The following is a 23,523-nucleotide window of genomic DNA, read 5'->3' on the forward strand; positions in this document are numbered from 1 at the left end:
GAAGGGTGTCCCATTCATCCATCAAACGCTTCCTGAATGTCTAATATTCACCAGACACTGAGCTGGGTGACGGGGGTATGAAAAAGAGCAAAAAGTCCTGGTCTTTACAGAAATCGGGAGAGAGAAACCTGAACGTGGGGTCACACAGAAACAACCATTCTGTGTGAGGACTGCTCAGACTGTGTGCACACACAGGGGCAATCCCACGAGGACCTTGCCTTCCCTATTTACCACTGTGTCCCTTGTACCTGGTCCGGTTCCAGGCACGTAGTAGGCACTCACAAACATGCTGCAGGGTGAGCATGACGGTGGGGCTAACTTTAATTGGGAGTCATGGAGGTACAGGAAGTTAGCTAATATAAGAAACTGGGTACTCATGCATTTATTCATTCATTCATTCATTCATTATTCATTCCCTCGGGTGTTAATGGAGCCATTTGCTCTTGTGATGCTCACAATATAGCAAGAAGGGAAGATGAGTAATGACTAAATTGCAACATAACTTGAAACGTGCTATACCAGGATCCGAGTTGTATGCAGCTCCAGAGGAGGAAGGGCCGAAGAAAGCAAGGGAGGTCGTGAGGCTTCCCAAAGCAGGAGGCACTTGACGTGGCTTTTAAGGGGAAATGGAAGTTTCCAGAGCCTCGAAGGGGATCATGTAAGGATGTCAGTGAGAAGGCCAGGGAGGGGCCATTAAAAGGGAGCTTTCCTAACCCTGGAGACCCCAGCCTTGGTAAAGCTGACAACACGTCCCACAACAGCCATGTGCTTTACAGACTGTGAAGCACCCTGTGAATGACCAATGAGAAGACTAAGCAGAGTCATAGAACTTGGATGTTGGTGCATTTGGCTGTATTAGTTTACAGGAGGTGCCGGCTTTGGGTGGACACATTACCACTCTTGACGCCGTTCATAGAGCTTGCCATTGGTCAAACAATTCCCAGCTATGGTACTTGAGAAAGACAGAGCCTTAAGAGACTCCCAATCATTGGATCTGGTATTCATTCATTCTTCTAACTTATTTATTCATTCATTCATATGTATCAGTGGATCTCCTGTTGTAAGAACTCTTATCTGTAGCCTTCCTATGTAATCCAGCCAAAGAGGAGTTACTCAGGGGGAGGCAGAAGGAAGGGATGTGGCCAGCACCCCAACCCTTCATCTACTTTGAGCCCCAGTGGAGCCCCTCCTGTGCTCCAGGAATTCCAAGGAACATAGCTGGAAAACTCCTGGAATGGAGAAAGTAAGATCCAAAGAGGGCAAGTGACTCGTTCATTAGCTGAGCAGCAAAGTCTAGGCTCCCGTGCCTTGGAGCAAAACTCTTCATGGAAGCACTCAGGAAACCCAGCCTCACGCAGGAAGGCCAGAGACGGTGGTCCTGAGGGTTCAACTGACGTCTCTGCTCAGTCAGGATGGGGGACCTGCTCTGGACTTGCTCCCTGCCCCCCACCCCAGCTTGGATGTGATCAGGGGAAAGAGCATGGGCACAGTGAGCTGAGCAATGAGGTGTAACTCTCCTGTTACGTAATAATCACATAATCTTGGGAAACATTATCGCCTCTCTGAAAATCAGTTTCCTCACCTATAAAATGGGAGCATCCTGAGAGGGTTCAAGGTGCGTCAAGTGCGGAGCCCAGCAGGGTGGGTCATTGATAAAAGTGGGTCTCAGATAAATGCTCGTTTCTTTATCTCTTGTTGCACCGAAAGTTTTATCAGTTATTTTCCACTTGACTCTGCAGTTTGGGACTTAACAAAAAATAATGAAGCACAAGCATCTCTATGGCCACAGAGCGACATTCTGCTTTCTCAAATCATCAGCTCCTTAAAAAGAGCCAGTCTTTTAAATGGACCACAATAGCTCTGTGGCTGCTGTCCTTCCGGCCTCTTGGTTTTACGAGGGGAGTGTTCGTGGGTTCTTGGAACAACATGGAACAACCAGAACAGCAAGAAGAACAAGGAACAAAAGCAGAAAGTCTCCCAACAAACCCCTCTGTCTCTTCAGCTGGGACTACTTTTTGGAAGGGAAAAACTGGGCATGGAGGACAATATACAGCTTTTTTTTTAATGGCAAAGAACTGGTACAGTGAGAGTGGCAAGATTTAGGGACTCTGAAGAAACTGCTCTAACAATTTGGTTTTCTCCAATTCGTGACCCTTCACCGAGAACCTACTCTGAGCCAAACCCTGGTCCAAACTTGGGGAGGCAGAGCTGGCTGAGAACAGTGCCGCCCAAGGAAAACAGGGATCACCTGCCAGAGATGCAGATCCTGGGGCCCCCCTCCCCCCTGCAGAAGCCCAAATGGCATGGCAGGAGGACGTTTAGAAAAGCAAAGCTAATTCAAAGTCACTGCCAGTGGACAAGCCAGGCAAGTACAGAGGTGTCACAGCTGGGAGGGTGCCTGGCCTGCAGCATCGTGGGTGCTCCCAGTCTACAGAGGGGGACCCAGCTGCCCGGTGCTCGGGGAAGGCTCCCTGTGGGGTGATGCCACACTGAGTCCTGAAGGCCAAGGAAGAGCTGGCAGGTAAAGGGTGTGCATGTGATGAAAGTGGGCAATATTCTGGGAAGGGGAGGAACAGGGGTGCAGATGGTGCCCCAGCACTGCCCTGAGTGGGGTGTGTGGTGAGATGGGACTGGAGGTCGGTGGGGGGGTCCAGTCATGGCAGGTCTCAGGAGCTTTCCTGGGTGCTGGCCCCTTACTTTGTGGCTTTCGGGGCTGTTGGAGGGCTTTAGCAGGGGTGTGATAATCCCTGCTGTGCATTTGGGAATGAACACCATGGAAATAGCGAGGACTGTGCTTACAGGGACAAACCAGAGCAGGGCCACTGCTGAGGGAACACTGACAAGAGCCTGTTCCCTGGGCAAGACCAGAGGTGGGGGGCTGGGTCCTCCCGGGAGCAGTGGGAATGGGGCCACGGGGCTGGGCAAGAGTGGGACAGTCACTGGATTAGGGTGGCATGATAGAGGCATGGGGTGAACCCTTGGGTCTCTACCTGGGCAGCTGGGAGGAACGTGAGGTCTCTGAGAGAGAGAGAAGGTGGGAGCAGGCTCATGGCAGTGAATCATTCCTGGCTCCCCAAACCCCTCTTGACTTGGAAGGGAACTGAAATTAAATTCCCAGAAGGTTGGCTTGACGCCTCTTGTCTTTGGAAGGCAGAATAAATTGTATTCAATGCTGCCGGCTGTGGTTCCAGCTTTGTTTAGAAACATTGGTTCTTAAGATGTCAGCGTTGATGCTCAGAGGTCACCTAATGAAAGAGCCAGGAAGAGGGTGTCAGGCATCCGGAGCCGGACACTGTCAGACTAATCCCCAGAGCTGTCACTGCCCCTCCCCTCCCTGTGATGGTGGGCTTGCTATTTAATCTCCCTCCTGTTTCTCTGTCGTCAAACAAGAAGGCTTCTCTGAGTCTGCAGGGTGGTCACGAAGATCAGACAAAATGCTGACTGCAACACGTAGAAGACTGTGGTCGGTTCCTGTGAGCTCAGAGAAAATTTTTTCTTCTAATTAATTATTGTGGTGCATAGAGTTCTCACGAATCCCTCCTCCCTACTGGAGAAGCCCAGAGGGAAGAAGGAAATGGCTTTCCACAGCCAAACAGCCACTCAGCGGAAGAGTGAGATCTGGGGTTCAGGTCCTCCTGCCCCCAGCCCTGAGCGCCCCGTTGGGTTTTCTCTTTCCAGATCTCAGGGATCTGAAGGGCTCCAAAGCAACCCGCTGGGAAGTGTAAAATCCCCCATGGCTTCCAGGATTTTCTCCATTGAGTTTTTTGGTGGAATTTCAGAGCAGTAGACAGGCTCAAACCAACCTCATACCCAACCGGCCTGACCCCGAGGCTGTGAGGCCAGGACAAAGTCTGGTTTTATAAGGCCCTTCTGCAAACATGGCCAGAAAACCGAAGGAAAAAAAAGATGTTTAACTGCTCATTTGATCTCCACAATGATAAAAGGCACTGAAGTTTCCCTATTAGCTAACAAACTTCAAAGGTTACATTCAGCATCAGCTGGTGTGTTAAACAAGCATGCTTCCTGAGTGCCTAGGATGGGCAGATGGGGTGCTAGGTGCTTTTCCATTTGGCCTTACTGAGGCCTCTTGACCTCCCCACGGGTAGGGTGACGTTCATTCTACAGTTGGGGCAGCAGAATGTGAGAATAGTTTCAGAGTTGAGCAAACAGCTGGCATGGCCAGAGTGGGAAGCCAGGAGCTTTGGCTGTGTCTGGTGTCCCCCCCACCTTAATAACCCCCCATCCCAACAGAAATGGCTGCTTGTTCAAGCCCAGCTTGGCATTCCCTCCCATCCACAATCATCACCTCCAGTGACACTCTACCCAGTTAGTTGAATTGTGGTCAGACTGGTGGTGCCCATGCAGATGTAGAAATACTGATGACCTCATTTCTCCCAGGGTCTGTTAGTTTCTGGGGAGCCTGATGCAAGTCAAGGAGCAGCAACACGATCCAGGAGCCGAAATATCCAGGCTGCCCTCTGAACCGTCAGGAACATGCAGGTAAGATCTTCTTGAAGTGGAAGAGAGGAGAAGTCTGGGTGAATCTGATGGGTTATGACAAGCCCACACATGCCAAGCCCTGTGGGGCTACAAAGGTTCACTGGGTCGAGCGGGACCACGCGGGGCTGGGATCCCATGTCTGGCACCGCCTCTGTGAGTGCGCTCTGATGCCACTGTCTGCTTTGTGCCTCCGAGCTTCCATTTCCACATTTGAGGATATGGCTACTGATAAAAACTTTCAGGGAATGTAGTGAGGGTGAAAAATCATGCCTTTACTGGAAACTAAATTCACACTCAACTCTTGACCTCAGATGCCAGGCACAGACCTGGGTGGTTACAAGTGTCACTTCCTGAGCCAGACTGCCTGGGGTCAAGTTCAGGAAGTGACCTGGAAGCATTTCGTTTAATCTAAGCCTCAGTGTTCGTATCTGAAGATAGGGCTGCTAACAGCACATACTTCATATGGTTTATCCTGAGAATGACAGCTACGCAAACATGGCTTTCAGCCTGTGAGCAAACATAGCCAAGACAGACGGTAGAAGGTGGTGTGGTGTGTGTGGTCGAGAATTTTAAGACAAGAACCAAGTCCTAGTCACCAAAATACCAAAGTCATACATATGTGGCTGAAATCCTGCTACACAAGGTACAGCGAGAATAATGGTTAGTGCAGAGGATGGCGCTTCATCAACCGTGAAATGTCTGCTATTGATGAGAGGGGAAGTCAGAACTCGTGGTGGTGTCATTGGCGTGGTGGTTGTATCCTGGAGGGCCGGGCCCATGTCTGCTGGTTTCTAAGACCACCCCGGCACACAGGAGAAGCCAAGTCACTCCCAGAGCTTGAACCAGTATGTGGCACATTCCATGGGGCTCTCTGGGTGTTTGCCAAGCTGCATATGTGCCTGCCCAGTAGGACTGATTTCCCAAGATGCTGGGCCCTCCGCACTCGACACGCGAGCACTTTGCACATATGCATATGTGGACCGTTCTCTGCCAACTTTAGTGCTTCACTAACGTTTGCTGATATTACCATCTGCCAAGGGAATTCCACGTGCCATCTACCCTTTCCTAGAAAGGAAAATAAATGGTTTTTGGTTTGCAATAGTCTTTGTCTTCTATTTTTAATGTGCACCTAGCTGTGGTTTTAAGAAGTGGATATTAAACCATCTCCAGGAATTATGCCCCCCTCCCTAAATTTCTGCATTTGCACAACTGTCCTTCAGTGAAACCTGAAATCAAATCACCTTCCTCTTGAGTAGTCATTCTAGTATTTGCAGGTTTCCTGGGAAGGAATATTAAAAGAAGTGATTGGTTCTGTGAGCCTTCTGCCTCCACAGAGACACGCTTGAACGTTGGTGGTGTGTGGCTGCAGCCAGGAGCACAGTGTGGTCCCTCTCCTGTGCCCTCCTTGTGCAGCTCCACCCTAGACACAGTCTCTTCCTCTGAGTCTTCTAGCCCGCCCAGCTGCACGTCCCTAGAGCATGCTGGGCTGTTGATATCTGACCTTGTTCCAGGCCATTCTGTCTGTCAGGAACAGTCTCTCCCACATGTCCACTCATTCTCCACCTGGACTCCAGCCGGGCGTCCCTTGTCTTCTCTCCCCAGTACCTCTCTCACGTCTCTGGTAAAAGCATCTTGATTTCCCTCTGTGGTTCTGCTTGGCCCTCACCTTTGGCCCCTCAGCACAAAGCCAAAGTCCCCACCATGGTTTCCAAGGTGCTGGGAGCTCTCCATGTCCCACCTGCCTCTGAAGTGCATTTGCCCCATCATTCCCTAGGGCCAAGCTTGGGGACATCTGCTGTCCCCCAAAGTTGTCCAGCCCTTTCTTGCCACAGGCCTGGGAGATGGCCCTTCCAGCTGTGGCAGCCCTCTGACCCCAGACACACACTTCAGCTTCTGCCTAACGTAGCCTCTTTCTCTGGGAGGCCTTTCCTGACAACCCTTTTGAATGTGGCAATCACCACCCCTCCTCTGGGCATCCCATCCCCTTTCCTTGGCTTGCTTTTCTCCCTAGCATTTGTACTTATATACCTGACCTATATGTGTTTTATTCATTTGCAAGCTCACCGAGGACAGCAAGTTCTGTCCTTTCCGTCTTGATGCAGCCTCTTCTCTCAGAGCTGTGCTTGGCTCACAATGTTCCTTAATGGATGTTCTGCAGTGAATGTAGTTAGGAGAGAGCTGATGTGTCCCCATTCCCGTTCCTCTGACTCCAGGGATGGGCATGTGTCCCATGCCTGCCCAAGCAGCATCTTCTACCCCCTGGAAGCAGGGATTGGCTCAGAGAGGCCATCCCAGCTCTCGGACAGGCCAGGCAGAGTCAGCACAAATGCTCCTAGAAAAGAAGCCCTTTTCTTCTCTGGCGTTGCTGAATGGATAAACTACCCCCCCAACTCCCCCCACCCCCCCACCCCCCTGCTGCAGGAGGCCATTGAACAGTGCGCAGGGAAAGAGGCCTGAGGGGGAAGCTTGTGAAAGTAAGGCCAAGAGGTGGAGATAAACCTCCCCCAGGGCCTGTGAACTAGCTTCTGTTCCTGCTAACTCCCCTGGGTCCACCCATACCTAAATCTCTACTTCTGACATCTGTTTACATGGGCCCATGAAATCCCTCTTTTGGTGAAGCCAAGGTGACCTGGGATCAAGCCCCTTGCAACAGAGAGTCCTGACTAGTCTCAGGGACAAGGCCTCCTCCCCGAGGAAGCTCTCCTGCCCCCCTTGAGAGACCAGGTGTTGGTCTTCCTGCCCCCTGCCTGCCCGTTGCGTATTTCTCTCTGCTGGCTCTCATACTGTGTTGTAAAGAATGATTGGCCTATTGATCTCTACCAGTCTGAGCATTCCTTGAGGGCAGGACCTCATACAAGCCATTTTTAGAGATTCCATACCTAAAACAAAGTAGGTACATAGATACATATTGGTTGTACCAACAGTTGAATGAATGGGATTGGCTAATACTATTCTGCTGGGTGAGCTCCATTTAGGTGCTCACTTGTTTTCAAACATATCCCACCCAAACACCTTTCTTGGCAGAACTTTCTCGGGTCTCGGACTTCTCCAGAACTGGTATCTTTCCAGATGTGTGTGCCTTCTTGAAGAGCCAACCCAGAGCAAGCTGAGATGGCCGCTTTATTCTCTACCAGACACGGGCCCGTGTCATTTAGGGAAGTGGCATTGCAAACAGATTAACTTCAGCAAACTGAGCCCTGCAGCAAATTAGAAATTCCCTTTGATTAAAAAATACCTTTTATTTCAAACACATGGAGCCAAAGAGTGAGTTTATGTTTTTAATAAGCTGTTCCATATTCTGAAATTGATTTTATTTCTCAAAGTGGAATCAAAGGGGATAGGGAAATAATTTTTTGGGGTTTATCCACACGGTCAATGTGTTCGTTTGCAGATTACATTTGGAGTGGCATAGGTGGGTATTGGTTAATGATTTAGGGGGTGCTTTAAGACCCTAACCCATAGGTCAATGAGTAAGCAGGGAGATGGGAAAGGCTATCTTGCTTTGGATAACAGAATGAGGGGCAGCTCCTGACTTGGGAGCCTCTGTGCCTTCCCATCTTCCCAAGGCTCCGTGCACAGAGGCTCATCTCTAGACAGGCATCCCAGTTCCCAGCCTGGCCCAGCAGGGTCACAAGAATATCAACAGCTTCCAGCAGAACTTGAAATCAGTCATGCCATGAGCAGATCTGCGAGGGCATCATGGATGGTCTGCTGAATTGTTCCTCTGGAGGAGAGAGGCAAATAACACCATCGCCTGGCCCTTCTCTCCTTAGGGGAAGCCATCCCAGCTCTCCATACGTATTTGCCCTGCACCTAGGAAGTCCAAAGTACTGTTTCTAAGACTCCTTGTATGGTAGGCTGGCACAGGGGTTGGTTCAAAAACTCTTGCCCCCTGCCCTGGGACCAGGAGGCTGATTCCCAGTCTCAGCTCTGCTGCCCACTCTGCGTTCTTGGGGAAGTTGTAGGACTTCTTGCCTCCGGTAGCATGGAATGCTGCGCTGGTGGGTGGCCTCTGAGGGCCCTCTCAGTACTTATTCCTCTGAGTACTGATGGTATGGTGGCTTGTGGGACTTGACCCTATCACAACTGACCCATATAAATATTAGGTTTTTTGTCTGTCAGCAACAAGGAGAGATAACTGATCCTGGATTAGATAAATTTGCAGCAAGAGAAGCCGGCCAGTCCAGCCCCTCTCTGGGAGGCCCTGTGCCCTCGCCAACTGTGAAGGCAGTGAGCGCGGGCCTGGGTGTGTCCTCAGCGCCAGGCACTGTGTGGCCTGCCTTCCCCCCATTGACTCCTGGACCTACTAACCTACTGACCTCTGGCAACCATCAGTTTCCTGCTGCAGATCCTTTTTTGGTCATTGCTTTGCAGGCTGGAGTCTTAGCTTTTGTATTTGATTTGCATGCCTTTCCTAGCTGGCCACAGCCTGCCTCAAACCTTGCTTCATGTCTAGCCGCATCCCCACATCCCTTTCCTGGACACATGATGCTCATTCAGGCACCAGCCCTTGAACATGCTGCACTGTTCACTTGGAGCACCATTTCTTTTCTCTGGTCAACAAACTCTTACTCATCCTGCAAGAGCCGGTTCAAATATGCCCTTCTCTAGAATGCCCTATCTGACCTCTCCAGGCACATTGAACATACTCGGCTCATATTTTCACAGCACCTTGTACTGATTGCCAGCTGCCGAGCCGCCCTCTCACCCCTCCCCACTGACCCTCTGCTCATCTCCAAATGCACCCTGATCTCCCCAACAGATATTTACTGAAAAGAGCTTGGCACTGAGCTACAGATATACTAAAAAATGATAGGTCCCCACTCCAACGCCAATAAACAATGGACAGTTGGAGCACAGCGTGGCCGGGGCTATGATGGGAGAAACACAAAAGTCAGCTGGAGCGCAGAGCACCCCGCATACCTGGCTGCCAAGGTATGCCTACCATCGCCAGTCTCCCCCACTGGGCTGGAGCTCCTCCTCGGGCGGGGCTCACATCTGGCTAAGAGCTCTGCTCCCTAGCCCTTGCTAGATGGGCAAGGATGTTCAAACTGTTGGCTCTTCAAGATGAAGTTGTTTAAGAGCTCACGGAACAGCCCAGTCAAGGGAATGGTTTCTCCCATTATGTGAAGACTTTTTAATTCAGTTACAAGAGATAACTCTTCTGTTTTGTTCTTAGATATTTATATACAGGGAGAGACTTTCGTTTTTACAGCAGTTTTGGGTTTGCAAAAAAATTGAGAGGAAGGTGGAGATTCCCCTAGACTCCATACCGTGAGCATGCACAGTCTCCCCCATTACCAGTATCTTCCACCAGAAGCAGATAGTGTTTATCAGGGATGAACCAACACTGATGAATCACAGTCACCCAAAGTCCACAGTCACATTAAGGTTCACTCTTGGTGTAGTACATTTTATGGGTCTGGACAAATGCATAACAATGGGTATCCATCATTATAATACGTTCACTGCCCTAAAAATTCCCTGTGCTCTGTCTGCCTCCTCTTAGCTTTTGGGGTTTTCTTGACCTGACTAGTCTCCCCCTGTGTTGACTAACACCTATTCATCCTTTGGCTCTCATCTCAAACATCCCTTTTGCAGAGAAAACTCTGTCTTTTGAGACCCCTGATACAGTTTGGTTTTTCTTCAAAGCATTTGTAGAGTTATTATAGTTGGTCATATATACGTATTTGTGCAATTGGTTGATTAGTGCCATTCTTCCTCACTAGGGGACCAGGGGTGTGTGTGTGTTTAATTGTTGTTTCTCCATTGTGTCTATCCCAGGGCTTATCACAGAACCTGGCACAGAGTAGGTCTTCTATGCAATGGGGGAATTTGCTTTTGCTATTCGACTACTTGCTATGCAATGAGTGACTGGGAAGGGGAGCAGGGGCGGAGCCTGGTCACCTGCACCTGACTTGTGCACGCAGTGTAGCAGTCTGGAAGTCCTCTCCGCTGATGCACAGCAGCAAAGGGCTGGAAGGAGCTAATGATGGTGAGCCAGATTCCTCCAGCTTCCTAACAACTGCATTGCAGATGATGGAGGTAAAAGTGGGGACAGGTTAAGGTAGGGATGGGGTGGGGGTATCAAGCTAACTTGCACTTTTCTTAAGGAGATGCCTCCCAGAAACCACACCCATGCACAGTTTAGAGTCAAATCATTTGTATCCATACACTCTAAATATATACAGAGAAATAATGCATATATGCATGTTTCTGTAATTTATTTCTACTAACTAGACATTGAGAGTATTTGCATCTACCGAAACTATATAAATTATTTGTTTCCTTAAATTATAGATGGCATATTTATAACAAGCATATATAAATGGGAGTGCATGTTATAAATATATAATCCTGTCTGCTAACATTTCTCAGCTGTACACTGCGTGCCAAGCTCTGTGCCAGGCACCGATTATTTCATTCAATCTTCATAGTTATCCTACTGAGCAGATACAAGGCAGTGGTTTTCAACTTGCTCCTTTTTAAATAAAACCTTTTTCAAAAAATAAAAATAAACTCTGTGGAAACTCCAGCATATAGAGCAGATGAAAGGCTTACTATGTAGGTTGCAGGAGACCGGCAACTTCCCCAGCCCCCCTCCCTCCCTCAGGACACCCCAGCTGTGTGGAGAGGAAGACACAGGTGTACTGGATTCACAGGCTGAGAAGCTCACCACGTGCTGGCTCTGTGATTTGGGCCAAGTGGTTTATATCTCTGAGCCCCAGTTTCCTAACCTCCAATATCCTGAAGAAGTTCACAGTCAGGATTAAATGAGATAATATATATATTTTTAAAAAGCAACCTCTTAACACAGTGCCTGGCACAGAGTGGGTCCTAAGTACTTATAATCTGATTTGATCCTCTTAGGTGGGGCTGGCCAGCAACAGGCCTTGTAGTAATTCATGGGAAAGAGGTGTATAAGGAAGTGTTTGCACAAAATCATTGGTGTGGTTGTGGGGAATTGGGGCTGCGGATTGAGGGTTCCAAGCTGAGCTATGATGTCAAACAAAGTCCCATAGAGGGTGACTTGGGCTAAGGCCCAGAGGGGAGTGTTGGGGACAGTGTTGGCCATGATTTCAGAGTAGTCCTGCCCAGGGGCAACGGAGTTGGGGTATTGATAATCTCACATCCATTCCTGAAGGCTCTTGCTTCAGTCTGCTGCCCACGCGGACCAGCAAAGCAGGCTCCTCCCGCCTAAGGGCAGCCCTTGGATGAAGTGAGTAGCTGCTCCAGGTACAGCTGGGAGGGAAAGCGGCTAACGGCCGGGGGCCTTGAATTGGTGAAGTTTGCCTGCAGGACGTGGGGGTGTGGGTGGGGCCCTGACAGTGGCCGCCCCAGAGCCCTAGTAGGTAGTGATCTGCCAGGGGTCCTGGCATAGTTTAGAAGTGGACTTTATTCATCATCTGTGCCTTTGCTGAACTGAATCAAAGGGCCAAGTATAATCACCCTGGTGTCCAGCTTGTTCTCCTGGGTATCTGACGCTTCCTTCCTGAAAAGGCTCCCCTGGGAAAGAGATGGAAGAACTCGTTCTTCCACAGCACAGAGCGCCAACCCCAGGCACCTGAGACGCACCTGGTCCTATGCTCTAGATGAGAACCGCGAGGGAGCATGTTTCCAAAGCACGTGTGCCCAGGGGACCGTAATGGAACCACACTCACGAGAGAGCTGTGCACACTGATGCAAGGCGTCCTCGAGGGCCACTCCAGGTCCATCCTTACATGATGCTCGGCCCTTTGATCCTCACACCAACTTAATGAGACATCTTTCTCTTTTTTTTCCCATTTCCACACCGAGACCCTGGGGCTCAGAGAGGTTGTATACCTTCCCTGAGGTCTCAGAGCTAGTCAAGGCCGGAACAGGAGTTCCAGGTCTGATCCTTTGGACTTCCCTTCACCGCCCTGCCCTTCAGTTAACCTTACAGATCTGGGAACCAGGAGGGATGCTTTAACATTGCTAATTGGGTAGAGGCTGCGAGGATATTACCCAATCTAGAGAACATTCTCTTGAGATCTCTAGGTGCTGCCCCCCCCACCCCACGACTTTGTCCAGCTGTCCAAACCTGGAAGCAGATGAGACTTCAAGGAGGGATAGTCCCTTTTGTGCACTGAATTAACCTATGTCAACTTATTTCCCCACTAAATTACAAGCTGTGGTATAGAAGCTCTAATTAACACTGAGAAGCTCGGATGTGTCCAATGGGACTGTCCCGAGAACATATGCATATAAACTTGTCCTCCAAACCCATCCCTAATACTAATTAGCCCGACAAGTTCTCCAAGGGGCTCGTCTGCTAATTCAGAGCCCGATGATGAGCTGTCTCTTCCTCGCCTCGGAGAACAAGGACGTGCCTCTCTTCATCTCCATTATTAGTGTCACGCCAATGGCCATAGGGAACCTCAGAATCATCAGTGGCTCCCCACTGCCTGGCAGATCAAGGGTAAGTCCTCCACAAAGCAATTCTGCCCAGCGTGCTCCCCTATCCTCAACTCTGACATGATGGAGTTCTTCCCGAGCCCACTGAGACCCCACTTGCAGACCACACTTCCCCAGTCTGGGAGGTGCCCCTGACTTTCTACTACACTGACCTCAGATAGAACCGTATGTTAAGGGGCTTTTGTGCCCAGAGCTGGCAGATTTCATAAACGTGTGGGGCTGGCACGTGGGCCACCAAAAATCTCCTCCCAGCAGTATCCTGGTTTTTCCCTGTAGAGTGTGTTGTCACTTCTCTGTCCCTCAGGCCCCTTAGCTGTAAAATGGGAACTTAATCTTTACAACAACCTTATCTCATGGCTGGGCATGAGAGCTAAATGAGTCAGAGCCGGCAAGACGCTTAGAAGAGCGCCTGGCCAACAGTGAGCGTGACAAAACGTTACTGTTGGTGGTGATTTCTTCTCCCACTGAGCCTCCTGTGGGGACTGCATGCTACATTTGGGCACCAGGCCGTGCTGAGAGTGAAAGCTCCTGGACCAGGTAGCCACCTCCTCAGTAGACGCTTACCTCATTTCTCTCCTTTATAATCCATTCTTACCCTACAGTCATTGCAATGGCTTTAAAAAATTAATCTGACATTGTCATTCCTATTATTTGGATTTTTATTTCAGATCCTTACCTGCTGATAACTGACTTCTGAACGACCTCTCCCACCTCATTTCTAAATATAGTCCCCTTGGTTCATGCTTCTGCAATGACCTTACTAATCCTAGGATACCTGAGAACGCTGCTGCCTCTGGGCCTTTGCACCTGCCCCCCCCTCCTCTAGAACCTTCTTCACTCAGTTCTTTCATCTGAAACCTTGCTTCATTAGAGGCCACCTGAAATGTGTTCACAGGGGGTACAGGGTGACAAGGAGATCCAAACGCATGGCTTAAAACACCAGATCAAGAACAGGGACAGAGAATAGCAGCTGGAGTGTGGGGAAAGGATTGGAATTGGAGCCGTCAAGCTTCTTAGGGGCTGTCGTGTGGAAAAGGGCAGATTTGCTTTGCTAGTTGACCTGGGAAAACTGGGATGAAGGACTAGGAAAGATGGGGGCCACACCTTTCCACTTAACCTCAGGGAGAACATTCCCTCACATAGTTGTGTAAATCAGCCTGTGTACAGAAGGCAGGGAGAGACTGAGGAAAGAGGCAGGCACTCCAGATGGGTTGGTGACAGGTTTAATAAACGAGGGCACTTACAGGCTTGTCTCTGGCACCCACAGATGAGTAGGTCTACACACCCGCCCGCTGGAACCTTTAACATTTATACAGAGGCCTCACCGTAGTTCCATCCAGATGGTCTCAGCCACAGCTTACTCTCTCAAGGCTGGGTCCTTGCAACAGGTGGGAACAGTGGGCACGCATAGTCCAAGGACAGGCAAGGCCATGGGCCTCCAATTGCCTAGGCCCACTCTCTGGTCAACTGACAGTCACAGCCTCTTGAGGGCCTCCACCAACCCCACCAGAACTATCCAGAGCTGCACGAGCAGCCTCAGGAGTTTTGCAAGCAGAGGCTGAAGGGCCACTAGGCAAGACAATCCAGCCATCAGCTGCGAGTGGGGGTGCTGTTGAATTTGGAAATAACTCAGACCAGAGCTTCTGGGTTTCCTGACTTTGTTTCTGGGCGTTCTATCTCTAGAGGTCCCTGGTGGGAACAGAACTGACCCTGGAAGGGAGAAACTTCTTTAGCCCATCATGAGACATTTTATCTTCACTTGCTACTGAGGTTTGAGAGGTGTGTGAAAGCAGGTGCTTTGTTCTCTAAGACTCACGATCTTACAATGCTCACTAGACTGAAACAGAAATATTTGGCTTCAGGATTTTCCAGAACATTTCACAAGACACAAAATCTCTGATGCAGAGTGTTGTATTGACCCCGGCCCTCACTCATAGGCCTCCACGGCACCGTGGACAGGTCTGTCCTGGCAATCAGTACAAAGTATTGTAATGATGTGTTTTGCATGTGTGCAAAAAAACGAGTTTTGCATGTGTGGAGCAGTCTTATTTATTTCTGTATCCCTAGTGAATTCACTGTGTGTGTGTGTGCACACACACCTGGTATATGTGCAGAAGGAATAAGCAAGATGTGTGCATGATGATCAAGATAGAACTTCCAAATGTTACACAGTCGAGGTTATTGTCTTCTGAGCCTGAATGCAAGCTCTGGTGGGTTCATAAGTTTTCTGCTCATAGAAAATAATAGACTTCCTGTGTCCCTTGAAATCTTGACTTAAAAATCCCATGTAATTCCAGTCTCATGTAATCATGAAAACTCTCAAGGGCCTTAGTGGCAAATCTTCTCCCTTCTCTAGCTTGGGTCAGCTTGGGATGAAGTCTGCAGGGGTGAAACAGGAGTGTGGGTGGCTTGTTTTCCAATTCTCTGCCTGTCCTCTTTCTACTCGATGGCCAGTTTCTGATGTGTGGGAGAAAACAGAAATAGACAAGTCCCTAGCCTAGTACCATCCTAATCATAAGCTGGCTTTGTCCTTTTAGGTCTGGCTATTGCTCAAAGCTAACTCTTTCTCCTGTGAGTTTTCCAGAAGGCCTTCCCTGGCCCTCTCCTATGCCCTACTCACCCTGACCATGTGTCTCTATTCCAAGGTTACTTCTGCATCCCTACCCCCAGCCACCAGGTGTTCAACAGCAGCTTCTTGCCCCTGGTCCTTCCCACCTTTCTGAGAAACACTCAGGCCTGCTCCAAGGTGCCCACTGCAGCTCACATTTTGCTCAGTCACGGTCTGACCAAGGGGCACATGGGTGCATCCCTTGCACCTATGTGAGCACACCTGTTCCAATGGAGCAGGGCGCTCCTCTGGCCAAATAGAATAAATCCCCCTTAACTGAGACAAGGACAACTGTGGGGGGAGAAGGCTGGGAGAGGGAGTGGAAATCAGGGATTTGGGGACAAGTAGAGTTGGAGATGACTATCAGACTTCCCAGGGGAGATGTCTGAGTTCAGAATAGAGATCAGACCTCTCTCCAATAAAACTTGGGGAGGCATCAAGGAATAGAGGGTTATTTACACCCAAAGTCTTGAGGTACTGACCTAGCAGGTGCACGTACAAAGAGAAGAGGGCTGAGGAGGAGGCTGTGGGTCACTCTACTGTTTGTCGGTGGTTAGTATGGAGAAAGACTGGAGAAGGAGAAGCAGAGGCCAGTGAGGGAGAAGGACAGCCAAGGTGGTGCTGTGGTCTCAGTGTTTGTGTCCCCTTAATTCATATGTTAAAATCCTAACCCCCAAACTAGATGGTGTGGGGAGATGGTCCTTGGGAGGTGGTTAGGTCATGAGGGCAAAGACCTCGTGAATGGGCTTAGTGAGATGCTGAAGAGCTCTCTGCCCATGACGCCAGGTGAGGATGCGGTGACTTGGTGCTGGCAGCTATGAACCAGGAAGGGGCCCCTCACCAGGCGGGATCATACTGGCACCTTCATCTTGGACTTTTCAGCTCCAGGCATTGTGAGAAGTAAATGTCGTGATTCATAAGCTACCCAGTCTGCGGTATCTGGTCATAGCAGCCCAAATAGATTGAGACAGATGGTGTCTTGGAAGTCAACTGAAGAAAGGGTTTTACCAAGGAGGCCGTGATCAACTTAAGAAATGTGTCCAGCACCCTGCAACACAACAAGACGGAAGAATGACAGAAATAGCACTGACCAGGCCATTGGTGTCCTTGATGATGGCTCTTTTGGTAGGTTAGTGGAGATGAAGTTTTGACAGGTATGAGTCAAACAGAGAATAGAAAAGGGTAAATATAATCCTTTCCAAGAGGAGGGAGGGAAATGTGTGGTTAAGGAAGCATATTTGAAAACCAAAATATAATAGAACACACTTAACCTGCTAATCAAAATGATTCCATAGAAAGAGGAAATTTGTTGATACAGGAGAGAAATTCAGAAGGGGACAGCAGGTGAGACAGAGAAGAAGGAATAGCCGTAGATAGGAATATAGATAATCACCAGTTAGAGGTGCAGGTGGGGAGGTAGATGTACGTGTGCGTGGGAGTCGGAGGAATTTCTCTTCTAATTGCTTCATTTTCTCAGCAAAGTAGCAAACTAGAGGGAAGAGTGGAGAGGACTTTGGGGAGTTTGAGAAGAGAGGAGTAGACATGACCTGGGAGAGGGGATTGATGTGGGAAAAGTGGCAGGATTGCTGGGCAGTCATCAAGGCTCACCAAGGCTGAAGGTCATTCATTTAGAATCAGCTTGGCTGGGGGTTTCTTCCAATGAAAGACAGTTGCTTGGATTCAGGAGGAGGGTGGGAGCAGGGGGGATTTCACCAGGACTGGAGTCTTTCCAGGTAAATACAGTGACAGGAAGAAAGGTTGAGGAGATCAAGGCATGTGAGGGGATAATGGTGATGTTCTGGGAAGTCTGTGCTAGGTTGAGGGAATGGGGTCATGTGTAGGGTGAGGGACAGTAGATACACGGTAGGATTGTGGGATTGTAGGTTGTGTTGGGGCCAATTGTTGTACTTAGTGTACTATAGTGAATGAACAGGAAATAAAAGGAGGGGGTCTGAAAGAGAGGTGCAGGAAGTTGGGATCCTGACAGGTGTCTAGGAGGATGTAGCTGAGATCGGAGAGGAAGTCTCATTCGGAGGCCACGGCCATTGAGAGGGGAGAGATGTGGGTGACGTGGATTGGAATAGTGAAGTGAAGATGAAGAGAGGCATGTAGTGACGGACATGCCAACATGGCCGTGGGGGTCCGTGTGGCACAGGGGTTACAGTACCTTGGCTCTGGAGTCTGATATTCAGGTTTCATTTTTGACCCCACTATTCACCAGCTCTGCCACCTCAGACAAAGTACCTGCAAATACAATATGGATTAATAGAGCACCTACCTTATCCCCTTGATATAAGGATTAAACGAATTTACACAGGCAAAGCATATGGTACATAGTAAAATGTCATTAACTGTTAATATTACGTCACTCCTTGGAAGCCAGCAGAGGTTTTATACAGAGGTACCTGCTCTCCAAAGGGCTCATATTCCAAGAGCCACTGGGATCCACTAAGGGTTTTAAGCAAGACAGGATAGATTTAGGTTTTAAAAAGATTATTCTGTCCACTCTGGGGGGATTGGTGTGTTTTGATTTCAAGTAACATTAAAGAAAAGTTTGAGATGTTTTTTTTCCCAAAGTGCATACATATTTTCATTGCAAACAATGATGAAAGAATGACTATCACAAGATATTTAAGCACAAAAATTATTATGTAGAATTAGACCAACTTCAAGGAGACAACAATAATGTTAAGTTTATTATAGCTATGGAAATCTTGTTCATGTATTTTTAAAATTAAGTTATCATTGATATACAATCTTATGAAAGTTTCACATGAGCAACATTGTGGTTTCAACATTCACCCATATTATCAAGCATTGAAGTGGGACAAGCATTGTAAATGGTGTGGAAACAGGCATATGGGAGGGTGAAGACGCTTCTTGCCATGGTCCTGAGGGCCTTCACGACTCGCCTCTTTTCCGGGTACCTGAATCTCCACACTACTGCCCGTTCCCACATTCATGCACAGAATTCCCTGAGCTAAACCTCAGGCCTTGGCTTATGAGACACCTTTCTCCTCGGCTATGCCTCTTGCCTCACCTGGGGCTCCTTCTCACCCTTAAAACTCAGTCACAGCCCATCTTTGAAGTTCTCTCTAGTTTCCAAGGCTCGACTGAGTCTCAATTACCCTCTCTGTTGGTGCCTCGGAACTGGTTGGGCGACTCTGGGCGACTCTGGTATTCAGAGAGGAATACCTCATAAGACTTACTTTAAGATTTCTTCTTTCAGTGATAAAATTGACCTTTGAAACTTAGTAAGCCTCTTGCTCTCTAGACTTAGGGTCACCATCGGTGTTCAGGGAACAAGCTTCTGGTGGTGTTTCTGGTGCCCCTACCTCGTGGCCTTTGGAGACCATGGAAAAGAAGAGCATGGGGACGTTCTGGGCCGCAAGAGGCCGGGACTCTGACTTCTTAGGTCTCTGGAGGATTGAGGAGAGTCAGTGGCACCGAGGTAGCACCCCTCCATCTGGAAGCCTCTACCATTTTCCACTCAAGGTCCTGAGGCCCTGATCGACATATTTCCTGATTTCTTCCCTCTTTTGAGTAAAGTTTGGAAATAATGAATTGTGATTGTTGTCTATTGTTCTCAAGATCTGTGGTACCTTTTCTCTAAAAGGAGAAAACATCACATTATTTCAACAAAGGGAACATATGAAGGTGGTAAGGATTCTGTGAGGTTTTCAGTGAAATCTTATGCCAACTCGCTGTATTTGTCCCCCGGAGAGGAGTGGGCAGCAGTCGCGGGCTTCCTCCCTCCGTGGGCCAAACCGTTTCCCGGCCTTCGCTCCAGGAGCCCCTGGAAGCCTTTGGGCTGTTCCTCCTTACAGAAGAAGCCCGGGTGGTTTTACACTTATCGGGACTTCTGAAGCCGAAGAACTTCCCTGGGCAGAGGGCCCACCCCACCCGTGGGGTGACGGTGGAATGCTGCCTGGAGAGAGGATAAAGGGTGGCAGGAACCAGCCTTGGGGAAGTTCCCCCAGGCTCTTCCTGTTTTCCTCTTTCTTTTTCCATTTGTAAGTTTTTAACTGTAGTAAAACACATGAAATGGGAAATTTGCCATCCTAAGTACATCGAAGTGCACAGGACAGGGGCACTAAGTGGAGCCGCGCTGCTGTGCAACCATTCCTACCATCTCCAGGACTCTTCAACTTTCCAAAACGAACCTCTGTCCCCATGAGTCACTAACTCCCTGCAGCCCCCAGCACCCACCCTTCTACTTCCTGTCTCCATGGATTTGGCTACTGTCTGTACCTCAGTAAGGGGACTCAGATGTGTTCGTCCTCCTCTGACGGGCTCATTTCACTTTGAGGGTGTCCTCAACGCTCCTCCACATGGTAGCACGTGTCAGCACTTCCTTCCTCTTTAAGACAACTGCCACTCCACGGTGCACGCAGAGGGCATGTCTGTGCAGTCATCCCTCAATGGACACTGGGGTTGTTTCTGCCTCAGGTGCTTATAAATGATGCTCCTGTGAATGTGGGTGTCCTTCACTCTTTGTGTTAAAAGAATAAAAAGTAAGCCCTGCCCAGGGTGGGGGACACTGTCTCTGGCAAGTGTCTAAAACTGGCCCCAGAGACGGACTCACCGTACAGGGCTGGGGGTGGCTGTGATCGGCAGACAGCCGACCCTGGGGCCTTCCCCCGCCAGCAGGCCTTGTGTGTTTGCGTGTAGGGGAGGGTCCTGCAGGGTGGGACCCAAGGCTGCAATGGGGCTGCCCATGACAAACAGAGAAGAGCCTTCTCCCTCTGTGTCCAGAGGAATTGCTGCCGCCTCACAGCACTGGGGGCCTCCCTGGGCTTCCACCCCTGTGCCGGTGGCAGAGAAGGGCACCTGTCATGGCTGGGGCAGGCTCCTTATCGAAGCCGGTCAGGGAGCCACATGGTCCGCTTCAGCAGCCAGCTCATAGGGTGGTGGTTGGGATAAAATGTGATGACATTTGTGAAGCACTCCCCGTAATGTTTGGCCCAGAGTACCATCTCAATAAAGATTTCCCGTTCGTCTTTTTTATTGTTTTTGCTTCTTTGAGACTATAGAAGCTGGAATTGACTAAGTCCTTTGGACAGATTAATTGCTGTGGGTCATCTCATATCCTACGAGATGAGAGAGTAGAAAAGTATGTTTGTTTGCTTTTCAAGAACAGCGTAGAATTATTGAATGGCAAGGTGGTGAAGGGGACCCAGGTTTGCCTGTGAGTCTCTCTCTCCTTGACAGTGGCCGCCTGCAGGCCCAGGAGGAGGCCTGACTGCCCTGAGCGTCCAGGGTGGAGCTGGCCACAGAACACATGCCGACTGAAGAGCTGAAGGCTTTGGGCCTGGGCCCTTCCCTTCCTCCTGCTCTCACCTTGATTTGACCTTGCCGGGAGCGCAGGCAGGTCCCAGCAGTAATCAGCAGGACTTTTCCCTTAATCCCCTTACCCACGGCCACTCTCAGCACTGAGGGGGCATGTTTCAGTGGGGTTGGAGATCTGGGGTCACAGGGATGATTTTGTTAAGCTGCTGAAGTTTTCTTGAATCATCTGATACTTGGAGACAATAAAACCCAGAGCGGGCCTAGATCCCTGACCTTGCATCACGAGGGCCCCCTCAGAGCCCTGTCCTGACCCTGAGCCCAGGATTTCCCTGCTCCAAGTCTAGAAGTGGGGCCAGCGTCGGCTGCTCCCCAGCGGGGCCACCCCTGGCACCTGTTGTGTTTCCCCAGCAGGGGGATTGGCAGTTTTAGTTCTTCATCCAGCAAAGGTGGGCACCACAAGGAAGGGCACCACATGTCCTGAGGCCCAGCTAACGTCTCAGTGTCAGCTCCCACCTTTGCCCACCCAGCGGCACATAGGAAGCACACCAGCCTTACCACCTAGGTGAAGTGCCCAGCGTGGCTCTCCTTACAAGTCAGTTAGCATCTCTAAACCTTATTCTGCATCTGAAAAGAAACAGGCTGTTAATTCCTTCACAGGCCACATGGGAAGAGATGCTTGAAGGACCTGGACCTAGTGGACCGAAGGCTCAGACAACGCCCTCCCTGTCTCTTTCTCATTACCCGGGCCTGCGACCTGGACCCCGACCCCAGCTGCTCTTCTATTTGTGGTCGTCTCCAGGGCTCCCAGGGTCTGCATGCTCTTCCATCTCCCCTCAGAGCAATCTTCCTGAGTCTCAAAGACCACCCCCTTCATGAAGCCTTCCTCCTTGCCCAGCTTGGGCAGAATCATGGCTGTCTTCTTTGCGCGCCAGAGTCCATTTGTGAATCCAACAGAGAAGCATTTCTCCGGAATGCCCAGAACCTGGCATTTTCTGTATTATTAGTGTTTCTGGAGGTTAGACATTTTTAACTGCAATGTAATCCAAAGGTACTAAAGGGTTCTTTAGCTGATTAAAATAGATATTTACACACCCATACCATGTGCACAGATGCAATTCAGCATTTAATTTAGTCCAACATTTCCATTATCACCAAAACAGACCCTCTAAATGGCCAACAGTCTCCATTCCTGCTTATGGGAGACCATCCCTGCCACCTGCAGGCATGGCAGGCACTGGGCCTGGGGGGCATCATGGACTGTTGTTTATAGCTTAGCTGAACACATCATTTTGTGCCCCTCACCAAAGCCAATTTCCTGTCTGTCTTTTTCCTGATATCATAGAAATGTGATTAATAGTTAACAAAAGAAGCTCTTTCCTGTTGTCTCACATTTGGATGAAACCCCAGAGTTGAGGACAAAGGATGATCAGGACCTTCCCATTCAACAGAGAAGTGCAAATCCATCCATGGAAGGTAGGACATGTCCAGTGGCCTAACAATGCGTGAGGGAGGGCCCATGGGAGAAAGGGTTTGGGAGATGGGAGATGAAGAGAGGTGGTCTCTACAGATAGTTCTGTAGAGACGAGCAAGGAGAGAATGTAAGAAGAGGAGGGGAGCCACTCGCCATCCAGACAGACGCGTGTGAAGCTCCATAATGGTAGCACCCTACCAAACTGAGCTATTCCATAAATAGTCATTACCAAAAAAAGGGACAATCATGAAAGCATCTGCCCAGAGTGAGTCTCTGCTTTCAGTTTTAGACTGGGTTATTCAATTTCCTACTATATTTCTGTGATAGCATGCATCACTCTGCAAAGTATGTATTTTTCACTTCTTCCTGAACCATGACTCAGGGCTTCTGCTGCTATGCGCTGCATCAGGCACTGGGGATGAAGAGATAAAAGGGGCATGTCTGTCTCAGTGAGCCCAGGCCAGCATGGGACACACAAAATCCAACAGCTGTAGGCCCACTGGACACCTGTAAGGGCAGAGTACTTTTGAGACACAGAAGACAGGTCCTGAGCCAAACCTGGGGTGGGCAGGGGAGGCTTCTGGGAAGAGCAGATTCAAAGCTGATTCCTTTTCAACAATTCCAGTAGGAATTGTCAAGAAACAGAAACAAGCACATGCATAGACCTGGAGCAGCAAAAGCCATGGAGGTGGGGGTGAGCTGGGCCTTGTGGCTGGAGTGGAAAGTGTAAAGAGAGCAAGTGAGTAGATGAAGGAGTGATGAGTTGAGGGTGGATGCCATGTCTTCCCTTAGCCTCGCTCCAGATTCCCTTCTCATGGAGATAGATTAACCCCTTCAACTGCAGATAGGACTGTGAAGGTGTTCAGCGTGGTCAGAGGGCATTGCTGAAAGAATGTGTTACAGTAGCTTGGGGCATGGATGCTGTGGCCTGGGGTGGAAAGGAGGGATGCTAAACCAGGTGGGCTGCAGCTGCATGAATGCAGAAGAATGGGCCTGAGCCACGGATACGGTAATGGGCATGAAGCAGATGAGGCTCAGAAGCAGGCATTACTTATCCTACTTACAGAGGAGAGAGATGGTTTTCGGAAAGAATAGGAAACTTATCTGGGGTCCCCATATTAAATTAGATCATTCCATTCTTACGCCTATGTTCTTTGGAGAGGAAGAGGTAGAGAAAGGGGACAAGCGAGGCAAGAGGAATAGAACTGAAGGAAGACTG

General features: G+C 49.4%; 1 long non-coding RNA gene across 5 annotated transcripts in view; it reads left to right on the top strand.

Moving 5' to 3' along the window:
• The first annotated feature begins 1,842 nt into the window (after positions 1–1,842).
• LOC108399237 (uncharacterized) overlaps positions 1,843–23,523 on the top strand; it is a 30,874-nt gene continuing 9,193 nt past the window's right edge. Inside the window, exons 1-4 of one of the 5 annotated variants that reach the window (XR_005061976.2) lie at positions 1,843–2,521; positions 4,399–4,500; positions 22,176–22,306; positions 22,930–23,043. This is a non-coding gene — a long non-coding RNA (uncharacterized lncRNA). The remainder of the gene's footprint in view (positions 2,522–4,398; positions 4,501–22,175; positions 22,307–22,929; positions 23,044–23,523) is intronic. The other 4 variants (XR_005061975.2, XR_001853605.3, XR_012128543.1 and 1 more) reach the window with 4 other exon arrangements.

The sequence above is a fragment of the Manis javanica genome, chromosome 2 (assembly GCF_040802235.1).
Source record: "Manis javanica isolate MJ-LG chromosome 2, MJ_LKY, whole genome shotgun sequence".
NCBI lineage: Eukaryota > Metazoa > Chordata > Mammalia > Pholidota > Manidae > Manis > Manis javanica.